This window comes from Ornithorhynchus anatinus, chromosome 11, assembly GCF_004115215.2.
Source record: "Ornithorhynchus anatinus isolate Pmale09 chromosome 11, mOrnAna1.pri.v4, whole genome shotgun sequence".
Lineage (NCBI taxonomy): Eukaryota > Metazoa > Chordata > Mammalia > Monotremata > Ornithorhynchidae > Ornithorhynchus > Ornithorhynchus anatinus.
This window is the reverse complement of record NC_041738.1, coordinates 43,301,129-43,306,432: the sequence shown is the minus strand read 5'-3', so window position 1 is coordinate 43,306,432 and position 5,304 is coordinate 43,301,129.

Below are 5,304 nucleotides of genomic sequence, written 5' to 3'. Positions count from 1 at the left end.
TAGGATACATAGAAAATTAAATCACAGGAGTGGCTCACTTACTGACAGTTTTTAATTCCACATCTTAAACATTGTCCTGTCTCAGAGAAGTATCTTCCGAGCACACAGGAGCCCGGCTATGACATTTATCTTAAAGGGATTCCTATCACAATGGATTAAGCAGAAACATCATGGAATTGGCTTTCACATTTGACAGGAGTTTCTTCTCTTTCTGCTCTTTAGGGCAGTAGCTGGTTTAATTGACAGTTGTGGTAATTAAAATTGAATATGAAATATAGGACAAGTGAGGGTTTTTAGAGGCATAACATCAGCTATGTCACTGAATTAATGCTTGAAGGGAAAAAACACCACTTGGGTATTTGCATAAAACATGAATTCTGGGTAGCGGCTCTGCTGAATGCAGAGTGGAGGCCCCAAGACACAAGCTCTGCACAGGTTTTGTTTATCCCCTATGATTTATTGTTGGTACATAAATAGTGGAATAACCAGTTCTTCAACCAAGTAACATAGATGATGGGTTTTTGTTCTTCTCTCTCCCTGTCTCTAAATTAATTTTTCCTAATTTTTTTTCTGTTCTTTCTCTACACTACTGTACTAATAATAATGGTGGTATTTGTTAAGTGCTTACTATGTGCAAAGCACTGTTCTAAGCTCTGGGGGATACAAGGTGATCAGGTTGTCCCTTGTGGGGCTCACAGTTTTAATCCCCATTTTACAGATCAGGTAACTGAGACACAGAGAAGTGAAGTGACTTGCCCAAAGTCACACAGCTGGCAAGTGGCAGAGCTGGGATTAGAACCCATGACCTCTGACTCCCAAGCCCGGGCTCTTTCCACTGAGCCACGCCGCTTCTCTGTATATGCTCATTTTGAAACACACACTCATAGCTGTGTTCACACATGCAGGCACACTTATTCCATATACCTGCACACACACGACTAGGAATACTCAAACACCTGCTTTAAACACTCACATATGCTCATTCTATAAGATATTGATGGCAGTCGGATTAGCTTTCATATTTAGACGGTCAGATTCCAGACTGCAGAAAAGTAGCAAGTGTGCCTCAGCATTTTAGGTCAAGTTTACACAAGCCCCAAAATGTATCTGGACATTTCGGGCAGATGTAATTTCTTTAACATCTTAATTTCTAAATCAAACAGCAATCTGGAGCTTGATTGATTAAGCAAATTTGCTAGTGCAGACTCAGTTTTAGGTAGAACAGATACTTTCCCGAGGTGGAAATTGGCTAGCAAAGGCAATATTATTTGTGTAGTGAAGATGTGAACTCTCTTTTAGGCTAGGATTCTGGGTCCTTTCCATTACCCTTGGTCAGTCAATATAGCGTGTTTCTGATTTGAAAAATGTCCTGACTCTGGATTTTGGGGACAGGAGACTAAGCTGCTATGAATGATATAACCAAAGGAGATTCTTGATAAGAATGAATTCCTCTTATCTAATCAGTCTGAAAGCTTGCTTGATTCTTTGACAGGCCTGTATGTCACACCTGTCCCAATTGATGGATGTAATGTAGTGTTAAATCTACTTGGCCAGGGAGGAGACACACTAAAGTTGAGTGACTCTCTGTTAATAAGTTCAACATGAGAGTAGACAGGTAAGGATTGCAACAGCAATTCTGGAGTTTATCCCAATTTTGTGTGTGGGAGGAGTGAAGTTGGGAAAGGGAAACTCTTGTGAGATGTATGTGCCCGAAAGGCTGAAAGCTTCTCTTTGTCCTAGCCTACTAGGACTTTTTTATATGGTACTTGTTAAGTGCTCTGTATGTGCCAGGCACCGTACTAAATGCTAAGGTAGATACAAGTTAATTGGGTTGGAAACAGTCCATTGCCTACGTGGGGCTCACAGCTTTTACCCCCATTTTACAGATGAGGTAATTGAGGCACCGAGAAGCAGTGTGGGCTAGTGGATAGAGCGTGGGCCTGGGAGTCAGAAGGACTGGTGTTCTAATCTTGGCTCTGCCACATATCTGCTTTGCGACCTTGGGCAAGTCATTTAACTTCTCTGTGCCTCAATTACCTCATCTATCATAATAATAATAATAGAACTTGATGAGTGCTTACTGTGTGCCAAGCACAGTTATAAGCTCTGGGGTGTATACGAGTTAATCAGATTGGACTGTAAGCCCGTCATTGGGCAGAGATTGTCTCTATCTGTTGCCAAATTGTACATTCCAAGCTCATAGTACAGTGCTCTGCACATAGTAAGCGCTCAATAAATACTGTTGAATGAGTAATTACCTTGTATTTACCCAGCTCTTAGTACAGTGCTTGGAACTCTGAGTTTATTAATACCATAATTATTATTAATTAAGAATAAATACATTTACTACTACTAATAATAATTGCCAGTCTTATCTAGGGAATGAACACTCTCATGCTGTGTACTTTCCCTAATGGATGGTTCTTGACCTTGACATTTCCTCTCATGCTCTTCCTCTCAAAGTCTGGGATCAGTTGTCCTGATGCTTCCCCATGGTTATGGATTGTCTAAATGTGCAAAGCAACTTAGGAAACCCCAAGCTCATGGATTTCTTCAGATTAGGTGAGGGAAACTCCATCATTTCAAGTTAATATTTAACCATTAATGCTGTAGTCATCTCTTTGTTAAAATAAGTTGAAAAGTCCCAGCAAATCCTCAGAGCTAATTCCTACCAAGGAAAGTTAACTATAGCTTTTAGGATCCTAAGGATAAGAGAAAGGGACAGTGTCACCACTTAATTCCTCACTGCACTCATATCTGCACATCAATTCATTCATTCAGTTGCATTTATTGAGCATTTACTGTGTGCAGAACACTGTCCTAAGCGTTTGGGAGAGTACAATATACCAATAAACGAACACATGCCCTGCTCCCAACAAGCCCTAATTATTGCAAATTAAAACTTAAAGAGGAATCATGGGCACATTCCTATCCTTTCCTCTGCCTAAAGACCAGCCTGAGGATTTACAGGCTTAATGACTTGTTTGTATTACAGTTTTCAACATACCTTTCACTGACTCCTTCATATGCACATGGCTGCAGATCTGAGTTTTTAGCCAGTTGTTAAAAAATGTCAAAAATGCCTCGTCTCTCCACTCACCTGCACTGGTAGGGCTCTGCCAGATTTTATCCTTTACTAGGTGTTGAAATATGTACTTGGAGCACTGGGCTGTCACTTCTGATTAGATGCTGAATCACTCAGCCCGGCCTGGATTTGGAGAGACAGCTAATTTACAGGTGAACAGCCCTGGGTTTTCTAAAGCATCTGAAAAGGCACTTAAATGACCAGTGCAGCACATGGGAAGGATTAACAATTGTTATTACTCTTTGAAACAAAACCACTCACAGCTTTCATTTAAGTGTCCAGACTGGGGTCTGGGGATTGCCGTTTCCCTCTTGGTGCTTTGTGGTGTTCCTTCCATTTAATGGAGTGCTAGATTATAGCTCTCTGAGCTGTTTCAGTGTGCCTGAGGCCAGCAGCTACTTCAGAGCAAACCCTAAGGCCTGCATTCTGAAAAGATGGCAAAAGAGGGGACATTTTTGAAGGTTTTTGCCTCAAAATGTGATCACAGACAAGTCATTTATGATGGGAGATCTCAGGTTGGCTTGGGAACCCAGGGACTCACCCAATCAGATCTGAACTTCCTTTTGATCCCAAGACTAGGCTTGAACCCTGAACCGGAGCTGATTCCTTGGGCTGGAGTGGCTGCCAGTGATCAAGGAACCAAAGGGCCTTTCCTGACCTTCCTTGGCTCTAGTCAGACTAGCTTTGAGCCCTATGGGCTGGGGATGGAACCAATCAAACCTGGGCCATGTAGAGACTTGCTCTTTTGGTTTCCTTATTTTTCAGTCATCACCCACTCTAACACTCTTCATATAGTGCTCTTCTTTCACAATAGTACATTTGAATTTAAATGTTGATGTGACTTAAGGTGGCTCTTTCACTTCCAGGTAGTTCTGCAAAGTTGTCCTTGGCTTAAATGATTCCCTTCTCTCTCTGACATATTTTGATTGACCTGATAGAGTGGTTGGAGCCCATTTCAATTTAGCATCAGAAAATGGCACCTAGATTGTAAGCATACTAGATTGAAAAGCACTTGAGGGCAGGTATCAGGTCTACCAACTCCACCGTACTGTACTCTCCCAAGAATTTAGTACAGTACTCGGCCCTAAGTAAATGCTCGATAAACACCACTGATTGATAATTGTATCTCTAGGGTATTAGCACAAGTTGCCTTGATAGTATGTGAAAGATAGCATTTTGACAATGAAGTATTGCATTTACATATATCCATAAAAAATCTAATTCAAAATATTTTATTATTGGTACATGTTTACTTGCAATTTGGTCATGTAACTATATTATGCTTTTATCACTTATTTGAATATATTTATATTGTTAGGCCAATTTTTGTAATGATAATGTTGGTATTTGTTAAGCGCTTACTATGTGCAGAGCACTGTTCTAAGCACTAGGGGAGATACAGGGTAATCAGGTTGCCTCACGTGAGGCTCACAGTCTTCATCCCCATTTTACAGATGAGGGAACTGAGGCACAGAGAAGTTAAGTGACTTGCCCACAGTCACACAGCTGACAAGAGGGAGAGCCGGAATTTGAACCCATGACCTCTGGCTCCCAAGCCCGTGCTCTTTCCGCTGAGCCATGCTGCTTCTCTTGTGGGCAGGAATCATATCTATCAACTGTATTGGCCTCTCCTAAGTGTTTGGAACTGAACTCTGTCAACAGTAAGCACTTGATAAATACCATTGACTTCCTCTTGGGACTGCTTACATGGTCTCTACTTTAGTTTCTATGGGACCTATATTTTGTTTAGTGCTATTTCACTAACACACTATTTCATGCACCCCATTAAGAGGACTAACTGAGGTGCAGCAGTACATCTGGGGGATAGCGTGAAGATTTACCACAGTCTCCACCATTTTTATAACTGTTCTACCAACAGATGACAACCCTACTTAAAACTCACCTCCTCCAAGAGGCGTTCCCAGACTGAGCTCCTCTTCTCCCTCTACTCCCTCTGCCATCCCCCCTTTACCTCTCCGCAGCTCAGCCCTCTTTTTCCCCTTTTCCCTCTGCTCCTCCACCTCTCCCTTCCCATCCCCACAGCACTGTACTCGTCCGCTCAACTGTATATATTTTCATTACCCTATTTATTTTGTTAATGAATTGTACATCGCCTCGATTCTATTTAGTTGCCATTGTTTTTACGAGATGTTCTTCCCCTTGACTCTATTTATTGCCATTGTTCTCATCTGTCCGTCTCCCCCGATTAGACTGTAAGC